This window comes from Gossypium hirsutum, chromosome D08 (assembly GCF_007990345.1).
Source record: "Gossypium hirsutum isolate 1008001.06 chromosome D08, Gossypium_hirsutum_v2.1, whole genome shotgun sequence".
In the NCBI taxonomy this organism is placed as follows: Eukaryota; Viridiplantae; Streptophyta; class Magnoliopsida; order Malvales; family Malvaceae; genus Gossypium; species Gossypium hirsutum.
This window is the reverse complement of record NC_053444.1, coordinates 45117001-45139934: the sequence shown is the minus strand read 5'-3', so window position 1 is coordinate 45139934 and position 22934 is coordinate 45117001. Positions and strand designations below refer to the sequence as shown.

The 22934-nt window shown below is 33.6% G+C and overlaps 1 non-coding gene across 1 annotated transcript; it reads left to right on the top strand.

Annotated features, from left to right (window-relative positions):
• The first annotated feature begins 7797 nt into the window (after positions 1 to 7797).
• On the top strand, positions 7798 to 7903 carry LOC121220557 (small nucleolar RNA R71). Its single transcript, XR_005917773.1, has one exon. It is a non-coding gene; the product is annotated as a small nucleolar RNA R71 (small nucleolar RNA).
• Positions 7904 to 22934: the final 15031 nt, after the last annotated feature.

The window sequence follows — 22934 nt, the reverse complement described above, 5'->3', positions numbered from 1 at the left end:
AAAACAACAATCAGTTGCTCCTCTTAATGTTATGTCAGTTCTGCTAAAACAATCATAGGGAAAGTAGAACAATTACCTAAATAAACGTATTTTAAATGGGATGGAAGTAACTTTAGTTCAAGCTTAGGTGTTTCCTCAATTGACAAATTGGGTTGTGTAAATTCTTGAACTTCCAACTCTAGTGATTTGAACCACAGTGTTTGAGCATAACTCCTCGGATTGGCTTTTGTCAAAGCCATGTTTTCATTAACTTTGTAACACCCCTTACCCGTGTCAGACGTCGGGATAGGGTACGAGGCATTACTGGACTTAAACATAACCAATCATACAAAACTGAGTCATGAAATTTCATCCAAATTAAAACTTTTCATATTTCATCATAAAGTCCCTAATATGGGCTTACGAGACCCAATACATACTTTGAAAGTGGTTCGGACCAAACCGAGAACTTTTGAAAAATTTGAAAATTTTCTTAAAAAAACAGGGGCACACACCCTGAGCACATGACCATGTGGCCAGCTGTGTGGATGAAAGTTAGGCTATTTACCAAGCCTTTTTCCATCAAAAAATTTACACACTTATACAAAATTTATCAACACATAACAGACATTATCATAAATGTACAACTTAACCAATAATAGCCAACATCAATGGCCTTATACAAAATGAACTATCAAATAACATAGACCAACATTTTAGGCCAAATCAATTATGACACATAACAAAATAATCAAGTCCTCTACACATGCCATAATTCATAATATTGCTTTCAAACTACCAAAAGAGTGTTGATAGTGTGGATGGATCTTCGACGATCTCTGTACCCCGAGCTAGCTTAGTGACACTATAAAACAAGGGAAAGAAAAGGGAGTAAGCATATAGCTTAGTAAGTTGGTATGTAAATAATAAAAAAATTATTAGCATGCTTTTATCAATCCTCATAATGTGTTCCAAGATAATACAATCATATTTGCACATAGTTTCGCTATTCATTCATGTTCATATCAAGCTTTCTATGCGAGATATAGTCAATAAATTATTTATATCTTGAGATACGGAACTTCGAATTAAGATATGCTAAATTTCTCTGAAACTAGACTCACATACCTTCTACCATAAAATTTTCAGAATTTATGGTTTAGCCAATAAGTACAGTTTATTCTTTAAAGTCATCCTTGTTTTGCTGTCTGACAGTTTTGACCTTTCTTCACTAAAAAATAATTATCTCCTCGTACGGGATTCGGATGATGTTACTGTTTGTTTCTATCAAAAGTAAACTCATTAAGAATTTTAAACATATAAATTCTAACCCATAATTATTTTTATACAATTTTTAATGAGTTTCCAAAGTCAAAATAAGGGATACCAAAATCACTCTGACACTATCTCATAAAAATTCAAATATCTTATTCAACCTCTAATTCGATTTTCACAATTTTTGGTGATTTTTCAAAGTTATACAAAGGCTGTTGTCCAAAACTTTTTTATTACTAATTTTACTCTTTCATGTTTTCTTTGTATTAACTTTCATTTATACAGACGTATACCAAGCATGTCCATAGCTAGCCATTCCAATAGCTAGTCATTATCAAATATTTACAAGTTTTCATAGTCATACTTACTCCACATCAACCTTACCAAAATTCGATCACATATCGAGCACATTGCTCATGAATATATATATACACATGTACCTGCACTCATTCATCACATAATCACAATCATTTACACTTAGTCATTTCCGGTTGAACATATCATAATATTAACGAATACATCAGAATATTGCACATAGTGCCACATTTGTAGTTAAAGCTACTTCACATTAGTTATCATACATAGGCTCATTCTCGAGCTATTCACATTCGCGGGTCTGCTCACACAAGCTGTCGGTCATTCGTAACTATTCAGTACTGCTCACACAAGCTGTCAGGTATCCGCGACACATGCTGAATTATCCAGTCACTGGTAGAACTTATAAGACCAGCACCCTGATTCACTTAATCTCAATTTCACATAGTTTTCACATAGGTTCCTAGTAACAAGTCACTTGTATCCTATTATATTCTTAAGGTTCAACCGAGAAATTTCTCACTTGTCAATATTTTATCAAATACATCAAATATTCAGCCACATTTCACAAAATATATCAAAATATGAAACCGTAAGTAAAAACAATACATTATTTACATACAAACTTACCTCGGTCCAAAATATCAAATGTTTGCGTCTTAGTCCACAACCTTGCCTTTTCCCCGGTCAAGGTTAATTCCTCGTCTTCCTTGATCTATAATAACACATTTAACTCATTTAATACACACATTTTCAATTCAGCCCCAAAAACACCTTATGGCAAAAATTACATATTGCCCCCAACTTTTCACATATTTATAATTTTTCCCTATGCTCGTAAAATGAAAAGTACTCATTTTTCTCATTACTCAAGCCTAACTGATTCATATTCCCTCTTATAGCATCCCATAATTTTCACTAAATCACATTTTTTTCTTTTTTTACACATTTTACAACTTTTACAAATAAGTCTATTTATGCAATTTCACTAAAAATCACTTAGTAAAAGTTGTTTATTACACTTTAAAATTTCATATTCTACCATAAAATATCAAAACACATGCAAGTCATCCATGGGTAAAGTTTTAAACACAAACTCAAGCTCAAAATAATGGTAGAAATAGCTAAATCGAGCAACGAGAATCTCAAAAATGTAAAGAACATTAAAAATGAGGATAAAACAGACTTACAATCGAGCTTGGAAGCTTGAAAAACCCTAGCTATGTCTTTCTCATGTGAAATTCAGCCAAGGCATTGAAGATGAGCAAAAATTGGCTTTTCAATTCATTTAATCACCAAATTACTAAAATGCCCTTAACTTAAAAATATTCTATTTCACCTATTTCATGGCCATTTTTGTCCAAAAAATTAACCAATGGTCTAATTACCTTTTAAAGACCTCTAATTTAAAATTTCATAGCAATTAGACACCTCTAGCTTCTAGAACTCAAGTTTTGCACTTTTTTTACAATTTAGTCCTTTCGACTAAATTGAGTGCCAAAAAATCAAAATTTTCGAACAAAATTTTTAGAAAATCATTCCGTACATCTGTAGATCATAAAAATATAAGAATATTAAATTTTTTCTTGTCCGATTACTGGCCCCGAAGCCACTGTTCCGACTAGGTCCAAAATCAGGCTGTTACAACCTTTTTCATCTTCTAAGGTTTCAGACCTTAAAGTGTTCTCCAATGGGTCTTCTTCAAGATTGCTCTCCATAGAAACTATGGTTTCTAATTCCTTCGTTACTGGACACTCTTCCATCGGATCAGTAAATTTCATGGCCTTAAGAACATTAAATGTTATCTGATTGTCTTGAATTCTCATTGTGAGTTCTCCTTTTTTACACATCTATCAACATCCTTCCCCTGGTTAGGAAAGGTCCCCTAAAGATGATTAAAACTTCCTTATTTGCTTCAAAGTCTAACACAATATAGTCAGTAGGCAAAATAAACTTATCAACTCTTACCTAAAACATCCTCAATCTTTCCCTCTGGATATGCTAATGAACGATCCACTAGTTGAAGTGTCACAATAGTGGGTCTTAATTCACTTATTCCCAACAGTTTGGAAATGGATTTGGGCATCAAGTTGATGCTTGATTTAAGGTCACACAAAGCTTTACTGTAGTAAGATTCTTTGATGTTGGTCTTTCAATTTCGGAAGTAGCTTTTTTTGTAAGAAAGAACTGCACTCCTTTGTCAAAGCAACAGTCTCATACTCACTAAGCCTTTTCTTCTTGGACAGAAAATTTGTAACACCTCAAAATAATGCCTAGGAGTTTTAGGGGTATTTTAAGAATTTTGGCTTAGATGAGCTCAAAATTTAATAAGGTTGGTACTCGATAATGTTTTCGATTATGACATCTTAACTGTTAAATCAGTTTTTGAAAAAGTGTTCCAAAAACCCTTAATTTTGAAAGAGAACTGATTTGTAATAAAGTCAAAACAAGGAGAATTTATGTAGCAATTTAACCCATTTTTTAAATTGAAACTAAAAGCCACCCTCCATCTACAGATTTCACATTAAACCTTCCTTCCCTCTTCTTTGTGTCGCCCCTTGTTCTTTTACTCACTAATCCATTGATTTTTAATTCCTAAATCACAATACCTCGATTTCCTATCATCCCAAGTTATTTACCATCATAAATCTCCAAGAAAAACACCCAAAACTCTATAGATTTCATCATATTCTCTAAACGAGGGTTTTTTAAATTTACGTCAAAACTCGTTAATTATTTCAAAAAAGGTAATCATTCATGTATCTATTGGTTTTTTTATGCTAGTTAGACTCTAAAACTAAATTATTAGCCGTCAAATCGCATGCTTTAAATAAAAGCCAAAAATCGAGCCATTAATGGTAGATTCCAAGATTTTGAGTCAAAACTTAGTTTCAAAGTGTTTTTTAACTTTTTTAGCATGATTAGGAGGTTTTTAATCTTACCTTGATGTTTCGTTAATGATTTCTCATGTTTTAATGAATTTTGTGAAAATTGCTTAAAAGATGCCGAAAAATATTGATACCATGAATTGAATAGATTTGTCTAGTTTGATGGTTGCAAATTAGACGTAGATGATTAAGTAGATGAACAAAAATGATTTTAAGCAAAAAGGTTGAGTATAGATCAAGATATTAGTATATAAAGTTTGTTATGTTAATAGTTTAAGTTACAGGAAGTTAGCTTAAGCTTGTGTTTTATTTGGTTTGAGAGGATTCATGGTTGATATTTGACTATGGTTATTGTATGATTTATGTGTGTAAAGCTTCATGTTCATTAGAGCTTGCTACGAGCTAGGGAAGCATTAGTTGAGCTTTTAGTTTTTTGACAAAAGCATAAAGTGTTGAGTGTTTGGAATTGCTACTCGTAAACACGAGTCATATGTTGATTGGGAATTTAGATGTAGCCTAAACCCCTACTCTAAGTTTCGAGTGTAAGTTTCCTTGAATCCATAATTATCTTGTTATTTTGTGGTTATGTATTGTGCATGAAAGGTGATATGTGGATATAGTGATAATTGTGTAATGTGCGAACATATACATGAAATGAATTTGTGTTATATATGCTATATGAATATGCTATTGTTTTACAAAAGATGCTAATATGCAGTGATAGTGCACAGATAATTGGTAAGTAATATGTGTTGTTTTCGGATATTTTGGCCTTGTGATCTTGGAACCATTGGATATAGTTAGCATGTCATAGGATTGTGAGTACTCACTTATATGTATAGTGGTTTTGGGTGCTGAGGCCCTGGGACATGTTTGGAGGGATAAGGGAATGAGAGCTAAGTTCCATTCAGCGGGGCATGTGAGGGAAAATAATGAGAGTGTTAGCTATGTGCTTCATTTTTGGGACTTGTTTGACTTTATGAGTCTATGTGGTCTAATGGAGATCTGTGTATTGATGTGTGATAATAGAGATCACTATATGTTTCATAATGCAAGTGCCATATTATATCAGTTCATCATATTTTATGTGATTGTGTGGATTATGTTCTATGCTTGAATGAGTATGCATGTGTAATGAAAATGAGCTATTAGATGATTCATGATGTAATACTATAAGATGTTAAACTTAGAAATAAGGTAACTGTGAGTAAATGATTGGCTGTGTTGCGTGGTGACATGTTTGCGTGTGGAAATTCTTTGCAGTCACTGAGCTTGTTAAAGCTCACCAACTCATTTCAACATATTCAGATTAGTGATGACACGGTGTGGGCGGTGTGGTTTCCGAGGGAGCGGTCTAAGGAAGTCTGGATATTCTTCATAGGAGCTTCATTGTTTTTAATTGATTTGGGAAAATAGGCAATGTGATAGACTTATTATAGTTACATTGGTTTCTAAACAATTGAATTGGTTTCTAAGAACATCATGTTATTACTACTACTTCGGACTATAGACACTGATGTTGGCAGGACGATATTTGTTCAGACTTGTTTTTGGTATTTCGTACTGTTGATTAAGCCTTATGAACAGTTATTTAACTTAGTATTTGATGTATGTTGTTTAGGAACTATTTGAGATGAATTATTTGCTTTACTATGCTGTATCTTTTAGCTCCAGTAGTAGAGGTATCGTTATTGGACCTTGAAAATTAATGCCTTTGTAAATTAAAACATACAAGAAACATAATATATATTTGGTATCGATACATTTGCTTGAGTATTGATACTCGGGGAAGAAATATCGATACTTTTTTTGGTGGTACCGATATTTTTCGATAGTTGGATTTTTAATTGAGAAACAATATGCTCTTTTGGTATCGTTTTTCCAAGTGGTATCGATAACACTGAAGGAAAATATTGATACCTGGATATTAGTATCGATACCTACTGACATTTATATGAAATTTTTCTAATTAGCCCTTATGCATGTTTCTAACTGTATGTAAGACTGATTAACGAATGGTTTGCATGTAACAATGTTAATTAACTATTTGGACGACATAAAACTTATTCTAACTAAAAAAACATGATCATTTTACTTGGATATAGTTTCCTAATTGATGTACTAAATGAGATGAGACGGTGGTGTGGCATCTCGTATTTGGGCTTGGTGACCAGGCCGAGTATAGGGTCTTACAATATACTACATAAACTTCACGTAGTTGGGCATCTATTCTAAAGCCTTTACCAATGGAACGGTGATATGCAGTTGCTTTAGAACATCTAAGAACTTCTTGAATTGTACCTTTTGTTTCTGCTTATTCTGCTGAAGTCTTTGAGGATATGGAACTCTAGGTTGATATGAACAAATTTTCTGAGAAGGTAAATCTGCAAAAGAAGGTGTTAACTTCTCAGAATTTACTAGTTTAGGGTTTACTTCATCAGATTTTTCAGCATCTGATTTTTCTGGTGTAGAAACTTCAACTATTGGTTGACTTTCCACCTTTTCAATAGGCTCATCTTTAACCACAACCTCATTGGGTTTCGAAATCTTACCACTTCGTAATGCAACTACCTTGCAATGTTCCTTACCAGAACTCCTTGGATTTTTTGTATCACTTGGCAAGGCTCCTTGTGATCTACTATGAAGCTCAGTAGCTAACTGACCCTCTGGTTCTCCAGATTTTCAGTGTTGCTACTTGACTTTGGATCAAAGTGTCATTTTTCGCCATGTACACCTTCAACAAGTCCTCAAAACTATTTGATGACTCAACTTAAGGTGTTTTTGGAGCTTGTTAGCTAAACCCTTGGATTGGTTGGGTCTATGCTACTTATGATTATTCGGTCCATTTCTTTGGTTACTCTAGTAAAAGTTCAGATGACTTTGCCATAATGAATTGTAGAAGCTAGACTGTGGTCCTTGTCCACTTTTATTTTGATACTGATTCCTTACATAACAAATTGATTCGGGGTTTGAAGGGATATTCTCGAAAGAATGACCATCCCCACAAGACGTACAGGAAACAACATCATATTGACTTGGTGACTGAGCTGCAAAATTATTCAACCCATTAGTGGTAAACTGTTTTAACATTGAGAATATAGAAGATACCTAAGCAGAGTGTGAAGTCAGTGCTTCCACTTCATGCACTCTAGCTACTCGTCTTCCTAAAACTGCTTGATTTGTCAGCCATTGGTAATATTTGCTAGTGATCCTTTTGATGGTCTCGCAAGCCTCGTTATAAGACTTAGACAAAATCGTACAATTCGTTGAAGCATCTACCATCAATCTTGTATGTGCATTGAGACTGTTATAAAATGTCTCCAATTGGATACAATGAGGAATCCTATTATGAGGACACTTTCGAAGCAATCCTTTGAATCTTTCCATGCCTCATATAAAGACTCGTCATCCAATTGTTGAAAAGTAGTTATCTCATTTCACAACTTTGCATTCTTGTTCGGTGGAAAATACTTTACAAAAAACCTTTCTGCTAATTCTTGTCAAGTAGATATTGAACTTGGTGGCAATGAATTCAGCCATTCTCACGCTCTATCTCGCAACGGGTACATAAACAACTTTAACCTTAATGCATCTTCAGTCAGACCAGCCATGTTAATCGAATCACTCACCTCTATGAATAATCGAAGCTGAAGATATGGATCTTCTGTGGGCATACCACTGAACTGGCGCACTGTTTGGAGCATTTGAAACATCACTGGTTTCAATTCAAATTGGGGTGCCTCGATATCTGTCCTCCTAATTCCCTGATTTAATTCATCGAATAGTGGCACAGCGTACTGTCTTATTGCACGATCCATATAATCAGCAATAAGGATTGGGTTGTGCATATGATTGACTCCATTACCTTTTCCATCATTTTGATTTCCAAGGTCCATCTCGTTTTTTATTAGAGCTAATCTCTCGCCTCTTCTTCGTCTAAATGTCCGTTCAATTTCAAGGTCTACAGGTAATAATTCAATGATTCGATCTGTGCTCATAAACACTTGATAAATAAATCATAAAGAAAGAATAAATAATGAAATAATATTGTTAGAAATTAAATAAAACCAACCTGCAACAATAATTTCACAAAGAATGATTGTGGCAACAATCCCAGACAATGGCGCAAAAAACTTGTAACGATATTTATGCAAGTGTACACTATCGTTCAAGTAATAAGTAAGCAAAAATGAGTTATCGTCTCCACAGAGACTGTGTATGTTAACCGATAATTTGTAAAATTATAAATTCACAATTTGGAATAAAAAACAATAATTTGAATTGTGATGTCTAAACTAAGTGAAATTAACTAGATGCAAAGATTGATCCCTAATACAATTTTAATCTAAATGTGAGTTTTCTAAATGTATGAATGAATGACTTTAGCAACAAAAACAATCAACATAAAATAGGCTGCGGTAATTATATTAATCAACTCAACTCATTTTCATCATGCTTAACAATGTTCAGAAATATTCCATGGCAACTCAATCTTTCATGAGTTTGGAAGCCAAATTAAGTCCTCTCGGATCTTTTACTTAGTGAAATTTGCATTTTACTGGTCATCTTAAACGAAGGGTTTCTTAGTATTCTGTGAGGTAATAGGGACATTTACGTTTGAAACAATTTAATCACATAAACCTAAAATCTATGCAAGATAATAGAGCTAACTAAAGATATTATGAATCTTTAATTTAGTCGGGTTTAATGATCTAAATTGAGCATTGCACATTTCAATTATGTGTCTACTAGTAGTCATCTAGTTAGAATCGCTTAGCTAATCTGAATGCACCCAATCACGTATGAATGAAATAAATCTTGATTTTAATTGAAAACATAATCGACTAAGGCACAAACATGTTAAACATGAATCAAATAAATATTATTGAATTAACATAATCATCCTAGAAAACAAAATTAAGCTAACATTGTTGATGTCAAGAACGATAAATGCATAGCAAACATAATGAAATTAAATAACAAGAAGGAAATAGTAAAGTTTAATTTAGTTCAGTAGCCTTTTGAATCTTTCTGACTGATGTGTTCCTCCGTTCTGTCGGTTGCTCTTTTGCTAAGGTTTCTTAATGCGGCCAACCAAGGTGGTGTCTTGACAAAGCTTTTGTTGGCTAAAGAATGGAAAATAAAAATGGGATGGCTATACAAGGTAAAAGAAAAGGGAAATGAAAATAAGAGAGTGAGAATTATGAGGGATGAGGGATGCGTTATGAATGAAGAGATGCTTTGAAAGGTGAAAGGTGTGTGGTATTTATAGGTGAAGGTAAGGGTGAACTTTACTAAAAATAGCATTACATCTCCCTTGATTCTCTCCTTCCTATGACCGGCAATGATGTGTGGAAAGGTAGGCGATTTAGTTGCTTGATTTGAGCTCAAGATTATGTTATATTTAGCCAGGGTTGGTTAGTTTCAAAGGTAAGACTTGTGTGTCGATTTTTGATGTCTTTCCAACTATAGGGAAGTCCAAGAAAATATCCCAAAGCTGATTTTTTGGGAAGCCATTTGATTTTGTCAAAATTGGGCTTGACTCCTCCTTTTTGGATGATTTCTTAGTTCAATAATTAATCAGACATTGCCATCATGTAGTAGCACTTTTACTGAGTCAAATAAACATCCTTATGACCTAGTTTTGTCTTGTCGTCAATATGAGGTGGGTCTATGCATGTCAATGCAACATTATATTAATCTCATCTTCCATGGTCCCACTACATAGTGAAAATTTGTAACACCCCTAACCCGTATCCGACGCCAAAAAAGGGTTATGAGCATTACTAGACTTATGACTTAAACAACCATACATTTCATAATCAATTATCATTCAAATCAAAATCCATTCAAATACATTCATACAGTCCCTGTTACAAGCCTTCGAGGCCCCAAATAGACATTAAAAGTGGTTTGGGACTAAATCGAGTATTCAAGAAATTTTTAGAAAAACATTAAAATTTTTCAAAGTGCAGAGGACACACGCCTGTGTGGCCCGGCCGTGTGTCTTACACGGCCAAGAGACACGCCCCCGTCTCAGGCCGTGTGGGCAATCAAAAAGGGATCACATGGCCATGCCCCAGCTCATGTCTGACCCCGTGTAACTCACTGACTTGGGTCACACGGCCAGACCACACGCTCGTGTGCCATGCAGTGTACCCTTTGAAATGGCCTCACACACCTGTGTGCCAGGCTGTGTGTTAGGCCGTGTGAAAACTAGAGCGTATACTGACTTGTGCCACATGAACAAGCCGTACACCCATGTGCTAGGCTGTGTGAAGCTACTGACTTACTTTCTAAGGAAATTACAGGGAACACATGGCTGTGTCACCTTGCCGTGTGTCACACACGGCTGAGACACACACCTGTGTCTCTACCTGTGTAGACAAAAATAGGCCATTTTGCAAGACATATTTCCACACAAATTGGTGTCAAACTATACACATCAAAATACATAAAACCATGGTATAAATAGGCACTGAAGTCCAACCAATATCAAGTTTATAACATTTACATTCACACCATAACATGATATCCATAAACACATTCATTTGACCACTTTAAAACATACCAAACATACTTCAAAGGTTACGTAAATGGTCAATTACATATATGAGACATTGTACCTAAAACTTAGCATACATAGCCATCTCCATTTCAACCAATTAATGTCAAACATAATTTCACAAGCAAGGCATTCATATAGCAACCATACACCACATATCAAAGGGCCATTTGAACATATATACATATAAAAATATATAACCACCTTACAAGCTATCTCAAATGGCCAAAACACAACAAGATATATATACCGCATTAGTTAAAACACCTGTCCATGCCATTTAACCAAAATATACAAAGTTCAAAATACCAAAATGAGAGTTTGATAGTGCGACACGATCTCAAACAACTTCCAAACTGAGTGAGCTTCCGAATCATTATAAAACACGAAAAGTAAAACAAAGTAAGCAATTAAGCTTATTAAGTTTATATGGCTAATAAATACAACTTACCATTCATCCACAATTTAGATAAGCATAATTAAAACATAGGTAAATTTCAATTGGCCCAAAGCCTAACACATAATCACAATCATTTTAGTCATACATCAACTATGAATTACTTTTTGTATTTCACACGAATACCTGTATTGGTTCGTATAAACTCTTATAACCTCGTATCATCATCTGTGCCTGTTGAACCATTTGGAATACTATCGAATACTCAGGTATCTTGCACACTAAGTGTCAATACGTGGTCAAAACCACTTCTATCTCATATCTCATATAGATGCTCACTCTCGAGCCATCACTAGTGCTCACACAAGCTGTCAATCAAGACGTAGCTACATAGTGCTGCTCATACAAGCTGTAAAGTAACTGCAGCACATGCCAAAAACTCAGCCACCAGTAGGACGTACAAGACCAGCACCCAAAACACGGTAACCCCTAATGACATGTCATTTGTATCCTATCTATTCCTAAGGTTCAACCGGGATCCATACATTGTCGATACCTCGTCGGGAATTTTTGTGGTGTCGTATCATCACAATTATATCAATGAAGCATTTAAACACATATAATTTAATGCTTATTAAACATACAAACTTACCTGAAATTTACACGGAGACAATCGACCGATCAATCCACTACTTTATCTTTGCCTCGATCTAATTCCAAACGTGGCTTTTCTTGATCTATATAATCAAATTTAACTAATTTAATATTTATTCTATTCAATTAAATCAAATTTCATGTTATGGAAAAATTACCATTTTACCCTTAAACATTTAACCTTTTTTCAATTTAGTCCCTAAGCTCGTAAAAAATGAAATTCATGAAATTTCACTACATCTAAGCCTAGCCAAAAATTATATATGCTCATATCAGCCCATATATTCCTTAAATTCACACATTTATCACAAAATCTTTATATTTCTCAATTAAACCCCTAATTAACAATTTCATCAAAGCTCACTTAACAAAAGTTGTTTATTTAACAACAACGGTTCATTTTCTTCCATTAAACTTCAAGAAAAACTAGTGTGCTCTCATGTAAAAACCCTATACTTTCAACCATATAGAAATTTAGTCCCCTATTTAGCTAGATTAAGCTACAACAGTTCCGAAAATATAAAAATCAACGAAAACGGGATGAAATAGAACTTACATGCAAAGAAAAAGCTTGAGCAAAAATTTCTTCCCTTCTCCTATGGTGAATTTGGCCATGGCATGAAAAATGGTAGAAGATGATAGCTTTTTGGTTTTTATTTTATTTATTTTTATCATTAATTGTATTTTTACTATTTTACCCTTACCTTTAAAAATTACTCAATTACCAAGCCATGCACATCCACTAACTCATTTAATGGTCTAATTACCATATAAGAACCTCCACTTTAAAGTTATATAGCTATTTAACACCTTTACTAATAGAACACAACTTTCACACTTTACGCAATTTAGTCCTTTTTCACAAATTGAGCATACAAACGGTAAAATTTCTTAACAAAATTTTTATACCACCATATTATCATGCTATAGACCATAAAATAATATTAAAATAATTTTTTTTACTTTGAATTTGTGGTCTCAAAACCACTTTTTTGATTTAACTGAAAACGGGCTATTATAAAATTCACATATTAATAATTAACATGAAAATAATATAAATTATGCACAAAAATCATGTAATAAAACATAATTTCATATAATTTATAAATTCATCTCCAATATTAATATTTAAGTAAAGTTCACTTAATTCAATAACAATTACTCAAGATTAACTTATTTATTAAGTCAAAAGGTGGTAAAAATATATAGAAAAACCCTATATAATTTCGAGTTTACAGGCACTATCGACTAGGCATTCGCATGCCTAGCTGGTGTGATAGTTGGTTCGGCTATTGCTAGTTCAGTTCAGGCCAATGAAGACTTGACCAATCTAGTCCAACCACTGGTTGGACCTTCGGCCCAATTTATTACACTGGGCCTGGTTTAACTAGTTTTGGCTCTCGGTCTCGGTTTGTTTTCAAGTCCAATTTTCAAGTTTAATTACCCATTGATCCAATTGCCTGACTTGAAAAGTAATTTTCAAAAATATCATATTTATTTTAATTAATTTGATTAGTTCAATTTTACTTGATAAAAATTAATTTCCCAAAAATCAGTGATACTTTCCAAATTCTCTAGTTGAACAAATTCTCACGATCGCCTAGTTTAATTTCACATTGAAAAAATCGACGTAATTAAATTATTTCCAAAGTCATAGAATTTTCTTCTGATTCAAATACAGTCCGATCAAGCTTTTTTTGAGCTAGAAAATGGACTAATCAAACATATACAATTAGACTCGAGTAATTGCAATTATGTCCAAAAGCATCGTTCTGATAATTCGTAATTTACTTAATCATGGAGTTAGTCCACAAAAAGTACCATGATTGAAAATTTCTTATTGTATACTCTTTACGAAAACACTTCATCCAGCTGCTTTGTCCAATGACCTAGTCATGTGAGTGTTACCCTCATATGATACGTTCACTCAATACAATCCTATTTTATCTCATTGTCACCATTGTCTCTTTTTAATGGTTAATATGGTCACTGTCAACTAATGATTGTGATAAATTGCTCGTTCGAGAAGTAGCAATTCATGGAGATGTTCCATATTTATCAGTCCACATATTGGCAATGAGAGGATATGGTTAACTATTTAATCGGGCTATGAATTCCATTGTTGCGAGTAAAACCATGTCTTGCACAAGTCATGTACCCAACATACCGACTATCGAATCGATCATCTTTAGAGCATAAGCCTCCACTTATATGAAAATGTACGAGTTACATATGCATCGTCGGTGACTAACTTAGGATTTAGCTAAGTCACACAATGAACATCTTAAGTGAATCAATTCACAAACAGAATCAAAACTAATTCAAATTGGTTCATTCCATTGTATCATTTGGAATTGTAGACGACAAAATAATCCTTCTAAGTATTTGAATCAAATGCTTACTTTGATTCTTTTATAGGATTATGGGCTCTTTTAGGTTATCTACTGAAGTAAGTTATCTTTCTCACAATGTAAACATTTTTATAATGCCACTTATCATCAGTTTGAACTTAGATAATTAATGAGCTCATATTTGCTTGTCACAATTTTGCTATGTATGCAAAACATTAAAGACAGAAACACAAAGAACATAATAGTGAAATGTGAAATTAACTTTATCTATTTATTCATTATTGAAATGCATAGAAAACAATTACTTGTTTACTACAACGTGGGCGCATTTCCCGACAATACGTGATAACAGATGTTCATGGAAAATTATGACATCTGTGAGAAAGAAGATGGGGTTCTTGACAATTAAAAAATATAATGTTCTACATACTTGTGTTGTTGTAGGTACATCATATGATCATCTGAGATTGGATTCTGACCTGATATTTGACATTGTCTTACTCATTTTGAAATACTCATGTTGTTATAGGTATGACATAGGATCATCCCAAATTAAATTCTGATATGATCTGTAACATTATATTACTTATGGTGAAAATGAGTCTTAGGATTTTTGTGCCGATTTTGATGTCAAATATTCGTAGTCAGTACGATTACATCGTGTCATATTACAAGGCATGGGTTACAAAGTAGAAGCCTCTGGAAAGGATGCATAACTTGTGGGATAAATCATATATATGTTTGTGGAAATGGTGTCAGGTACTCACTTAGTACGCCACAGGTTCCATACCGATTTGCAAATGGAGCCTGCAATTTCTGCGACCGTTTGGTCCAAGGGAAAATAGTTTTCCATCTTTTTTTGGACATTCAAACAATGCATCAATTTTTGATAGATTCATGTAAAAATTGATGACACATTCATGTACAGGAGATATGAGTATCGATTGTTGTTGGCTATTGCAAAAGATGGTAATTGAAAAATCTTGCCAATAGTTCTTGTAGTAACTTCAGGAGAATCCGCAAATGATTGAGATTTCTTCTTTACTAACTGGAAAAGTCATGTTGTGCCGCAACCCAATATATGCATAATTTCTGATAGGGGACTCGGAATACAGGTTGTAATTGAACGAAGTGGAAGCCTTTTGGACTGTACACATCAAAGGCTTTGTATACAACATATAGGGTTTAACTACATGAGCTAATATCATTCAAATGTTTAGCGGAAACAAGTTATTACATAAGCTAATATCATTCTTTAACATATACAGTGTTTACATTCATGGATATACTCTTTATTTTTTTCGACAGGGTGTGAGCTCATCCAACATCGTTTCCATGAAATGTTGGAGAACTTGCGGGCTATAAACGAACTAGGCATAGGATACCTCAATGGCATACCCAATGAGCAGTGGACTCAATCATATGATGGAGGTTTACAATATGAGCACATGACAACGAACCTAGTCGAATGCATATATTCCATATTAAAGGGGACGCATCATTTACTGGAAACCTCGGTGGTCAAAGAAACATATTTTCGCTTAGTAAACTTATTTCCAAAGGCAGCAGAAAAATATTTTGGATAGATAAAGGGTGGTCATGTTTGGTGTGAGGATGTGATGAAAAAAATTAGATGAAATGTAAAAAAAGTGAACTCTATATTTGTAGTGTGTCGCTCCCATCCAATTCAAACATCTTTGGTTAAAGAGTTCCATTGACCTAACGAAGGTATTACCTAAGGATCATATTGTGTATACCTAGGACAAAGGACCTGTGACTGTAGGAGATTTTAATCACTTTGTTTTCCATGTGCACATACAATTGCTACATGTGCCTCGAAACATTTGGATTGCATGACTTATGTTGACAAAGTGTACAAACTAATATATATATCTAAAGTATGAAAATTTGAATTCCTACTGGTCTCAAATGAAAGTATGTGATTGCCTGTATCGAGCGCTCCATTTGAGTTGGTACCGAATATTTTGTTGTGTCGCAAGCCAAAAAGTCAACTAAATTCTACTCAAATATAGACAATATGGGTATTCGGGAGACGACAGACTGATCAAGGTTATGTAATTATTGTAGGAACCTAGGGTATACTAAGCCAACATGTCCACATTTGGTGAAAACATCGAGGACAAAACCTAATTAACACATTTATTCTTTTTTTTATAGGCATACAAAAAAAGAAACAAAATAACAATTTGTTCATTTTCTCGTTGCTTCTCATTTTTTGGTAAATTATAAATATTGATATATTATTGATGTAAAATACCGTAGAATATAATATAAATAAAATTTTCATTTTTTTCGTAGATTGTAAATAAATAAGTATACGCTATTGATATGAAAATTACAATAGAATACAATAACCCAAATTTTGAATTTTTTATTTAATTGTAAATAAGTATATTATTGATGTAAAATACAATAGATAAAATTTTTTGTATAATTTGAATAAGTACATTATGGATGGAAAAAATATAATAGAATGAAAATTAAAAGTTAACAAAGTGAATAATGATTTACATGAAAAAATAAAAAAAAATCATTCACATCGTCAGGCCGAATGTGTGTCACAATCCAGTGGGTATCGGTTGTGAGTAGGATTTCTTTATAGTTAGTGTTCTGGCTCCTCATCTTTGTTATCTTCATCTTCACCTTGACCTCCATCTTCATCTTCATTTTCTTTTCGCTCCTCCGTGCTTGAGTGTTGTGCCATGCTAGGTTGTCTTTGTATATCATCCCTTTGAGTAACCGGGTGTGTTTGTGATACTATCGACGGATAACTGTATGGTGTCGCATAACCCAATTGTGGATAGAATGTTGAAATTATAGGAGATGGCAAATATGTTGGTGTTTGTTTTGGTATTTGCTCTCTATATGGTGCTAGTGATAAAGATGGTGTAAAAAATACACCTGTAGAAGGCTTGATATATGGTACGATGGTGCATAATGTAGTGCTTGTGTATAAAAAATGGGGTTAGTGAAGGCACCAGAGTAAGATTAACAATACTGATGAGGAGGTGGTGCATCCATCGATGCCACTTATGGGTTTGGAGTTGAAGATAACTCCACAGAGGCATGTACTCCAAACCTAGGATTCATGCGGGTTCGTCTTGGACTCCTACGACAATGTTCCCTAGTCCTTTGCTCCTCTGGTAGTAGATATGGCTTACCATGATGTCTAAACCATGTCATGTACTTTGGAGAGGTCGCTAATTCCAGTGCAAGAATTATTTCGCACATAGGTATGAAACCGTACCCATGCTCCCAAATGTAGATATATTTACTTTTGTTTCGAGACAAAAGCCACTTGCCTCGAGACTTAGGAACAATTTTCTCCAGACTATAAAGATATGTCTTGGGACATCAAGCCCTTGAATGCAAAATTCAAGTGGATTTGTTCTAACAATCTCGAGACTTGTTCTTTATGTTTCAAGACTCAGTGACCAAATGGTCAAAATCCTGCACTTCTAAGTATCTAAAATCTTAACCAAATGAACCTAAACATACCTAAAATGTACTACAAAACATATTCATCCAATTAACCTATCTAAACATGTTCAAACATGACCAAAACTTAAATTTCAATACTTCATTACTAAACCAACCAATTTACACATTCAAACTCACATAATCAAGCATAATTAACTAGTAATAAAAAGATAAAATTCAACCAATATAACATTATAGGTCACTTACCAAAAGTACCCATAATAACTTAGGCAACAAGCCAACCAACCTAGGTACATGCCGTAAGACCTTAAACAAAATAGGATTGTAATGGCTTCTGATCTGAGGTGGAGAGTTGGGTGCTTAACTGCAAAATTTCTGTAGCCTTTATTTGAGACCTGCACAAAGAAACAAACAAATATGTGCACTAGGTAAGGGTTACTCAGTGATGCTAACATAACTCAAATTCAATTATAAACATAACAAAAATTTTAATAACTTAAGTAACATAGTAACTCAAGTTAACCAACTAACCATTTCATGTTAATATCAAAGATACATATATAAGGATAATTTATTTACCATCTCATCTTATTCTTATCAATACTTTACTCAATTTCTCAAAATAATTTTCGATGCACCCTGAACGTATTTGTATCTAGCTTGACATATCAAAATCATGACTCTTGTTAAGATCAATATCTTATATCAATTCAATAAATTTTCAATATATCATTTTTACATTATAATCCCTATTAACCAAATTGGATATAAGAATGGATACTTGGATCAATCCAACATCACACCAAATACACATCAAAGTGCTAATTAGGCACAAGTGCATTGATCCCACTAATTACACCGGAATACGCTTGTACCACCAGGGTATTTGAGTTAGTGATATGTTTTTTTATCCCAAGGGTATTAGAGAACTATCACAAAATGTACACGCACAAAACTAAATCTCTCACCTATTAATACGAACTCTATGGTATGCCAACTATACCTGTGACTCTATCCGACAACGTTAATAGGGAAAATATCAACATTATTAATTGTATAATATCATCAAGAATATATATGTATATTCATTTAATCAATTGATCACAAATCATCGAATTAAGTACAAACATTCCTATTGAACACATTTGTAACACTCCTAATCCGTCTCCATCGTTGGATTAGGATTACAGAGCGTACCGTACAAAAGGAACGTTTAAATTCAGAGAAAAAATAATTATGCAATTTAATATCTACATCCAATAACTTAATATAACCATAGTAAAATTACATTATCGGGTCTAGAACTGAGCCTTTGCTCCCCTAAAATCAACTTGGAAACAATCAGGGATCAAATTGAAACAAGATAATTTTTTTGGGAAAAACATGAAAATTTGGAAAATAGGGATCCAACGACCGTGTATCCAGGCCGTGTGACATTGCCCAGACCATGTGGACATTTGAAGTTACGAAACAAGACTGTGTCCCAGCCCGTGTGTTTACCCATGTGGTATTCAAAATAGGGTCATACAGTCATGTCGTAAGCCGTGTGTGAGACCGTGTTACATACTGACTTGAGACACAATGCCGTGTCACAGGTCGTGCTCAAACCGTGTCAAACTTGCACCTAAAAATAATAGTGACACATGAACACGTGACTGCCCATGTCACAGGTCATGTTCAACATAAGTTGCCCCTAAAACAAGTAATTTCAAAACCAAATCTTGCACAGCAAGACACACCAATTCTACAAACATTCACATGTTTAAAACACAAATCAAAACATTAAAAACATGCCAAATATCCACTCATCCTATGCCTAACCAATATGCCATCAAAAGGCATCTCGAATCACACATCAATTCAATTCATTCAAAGTTACATTATAACCTAAACTTACATCACCAAATTCACACATCATTTAACCACTTCAACCCCATATGAATAAGTCATAAGCCAAATATTTACAATGCATTTAAAAAGGACCAAAAGACATAAACATGCTTATGCATTTACAAGTTAAACCAAAACATATATATACAATAGACATAACCACATCACATTGGCAAAATAGCATAATCAAAAACTCATATTACATATAAGTCCTATACATGCGATTAATAACCATAGCCAAAACAACCAAAAACTACTGAAGTGGTTAACGAATAGTGTGATAGAGCTCCGACAATATTCCAACAAGTCGAGCTTCCAATGATTTACAAAACAGAGAAAACAACTACCTAAGTAACTAATGCATAGTAAGTCCATATAATAAACTCAAACTTATCTGAACATAAAATGATAAAGTCATTCAACCATGCTCATTAAATCTTATAGACATTTTGCTTCCCTATTCACAATAATCCACATAGTTATTAGACAACTTAAAATTATAACATCCATGAAACATAGCATATAGTATGAAATGGATTCCATACATCTATCTTTCATCACTTGTTTAATTGATTTCCTTTTCAATCCATTTGATCATAACAACCTTTCCATTTCATATAATCATTAACACGAATAACTCCATATGTATGCCTTTCCATTAAACTTTACTTACCCGTTCAACCATATAGAATAACATTGGATACTCGGGAATGTTCACACAAAGTGTGCCTTTTCATGTTACCGCAAACTTTCCAATAGTGCTCACATGAGCTGTGAAATGGGTTTGCTCACACGAGCTGTGGGTCGGGATGTTAGCTACGCGATGCTTCTCATATGAGCTATGGAGAATCTGCAACAAATGCAAGACCTCAGCCATCGGTAGGACATGCAGGACCAGTACCAAAACCTTATAATCCCTAATGACATGTCAATTGTATCCTGAGTATTCTCAAGGTTCAAACGAGACTATTAACCTGTCAAATACCCAAAGCATCAAAATATTAACAAACTAAATTTTATTTTACATAAAGTTAAATAACATACAATCCAAACAATAATTATTAAGTTTATGACTCATACGAACTTACCTCAGTCACAATGATTGTTACAGCAAAGTGGAAAACTAATTCGAAACTTTTGTTTTCCCTCGATCCCAGTCCGGTTGATTCTTTTCTTGATCTAAATAATAATTTAACTCAATTAAGTAATTCAAATAACTTAACTTTATTGATTCTAACTTACAACCCATTTTAATGTAAAATTACAAATTTACCCATAACATTTTAACTTTTGTACAATTTAGTCTCTATACCTAAAGCTTACAATTTAACCACAATTGATAAAATCTTATGCTAGCTGATTTTCATAGGGTTCCCTAACAACTTATATTTCTCACAATTTCACATTATTACCAATGAATTTTACTCTTTTAACAAATTAATCTATCAATTCAATTCAAAACACATTCAAAATCAACCAAATTTAATAATCTATCAATTCAATTCAGAACATGTCTATTTAACAACCAAATTTAATAATCTATCAATTCAATTCAATTCAAAACACATTCAAAATCAACCATGACAAGTCCCTATACTTTTAATAACTTTACATGGGACAGCTAGATTAAGCTAATATGAGCTTAAAAACATAATAATCATGAACTAAGATTACATACCATGCAAGTCAATAATGCTTGACCGAAAATTTCTTTCTTCTATAATGGAGGATTTGGCAAAGGAAGATGGAAGATGATAAAAAAAAGGTTTAATGAGTTTTGTTTACTTAATTTATGATTTAATTATCTAATTACCAAATTGTCCTTTAATAAACCTATCCATAAACATCCACTAACTTAGGATATGGTATAATTATCATCTAAGTCCATTAATTTAAATTACATATACATTTGATCCTTTTGACTAATAGAAATTAAATTTTGCACATTTTTCAGTTTAGCCCTTTTTACTTAATTAACTATTTAAACTTTAAAATTTCTTAACGAAAATTTAATGCAACCTTAATATAACCCTATAGACATTAAAAAACATAAAAATTCTAACTTGCTCATCAAAATTGTGGTCCCGAGACCACTATTTCTAGCACCACTAAAAACGGGATGTTACAACTCTCCTCTAAAGGAAATTTCGTCTCCGAAAATCTTTCCAGAAAATAGGTTTAGGTATTATACTTTCATAGCTTCTTTTGGTTCCCAGGTAGCTTCCTCGACTCCGTGACGATACGAAAGAACTTTAAACAAAGCTATGTGTTTATTTCTTAATTATTTAACTTCCCAAAACAAAATTCTGATTAGTTCCTCATAGTACAACATATCAGCCTGAATTCCTACATCGACGGGTGAAATCACGTGTGAAGGGTCAAATCAATACCATCGAAACATCGATACATAAAATAAGTTGTGATTTTTCTCTAATTTAGATGGTATGGCTAAATGGTAAGCTACTGGTCGAATTCTCTCAATGATCTCATATGGGCCGATGAAACTTGGACTAAGCTTCCCTTTTCGGCCAAAACAGAGAACTTTCCTCCAAGGCAATACCTTTAAGAACATTTTGTTGTCGGCATGAAATTTAATTTCTTTCCTTTTCAAATCGACATATGACTTTTGATGATCGAAAGCAGCCTTCAAACTGTTTCGTATCACCTTAACTTTTTCTTCAATTTCACGAATTAATTCAGTACTGAAAAGCTTTTTCTATCTCAATTCAGTCTAGTATAATAGAGTTCTACATTTCTAACCATAAAAAGCTTCGTATGGTCCTATTTTAATCCTCAACTGGTAACTGTTATATACAAAAATTCAACCAACAAAAGAAATTTTTCCCAGCTACCTTCAAATTCCAAAATGCAACAACGAAGCATATCTTCAAGTATTTGAGTCACCCGCTCAGATTGACCATCGATCTGTGGATGGAATGTGGTACTAAAATGTAATTTAGTGCCTAAAGTTTCGTGCAACTTATTCCAAAATCTAGAAGTGAATCGTGGGTCTCGATCAGAAATAATAGATAACGACACCCCGTAAAGCCTGACAATTCAGCGACATACAACTCTACTAACTTCTCGAGTAAATAATCTGTACGTACATGTATGAAATGGACAGACTTATTCAGACGATTGACAATACCCCAGATGGC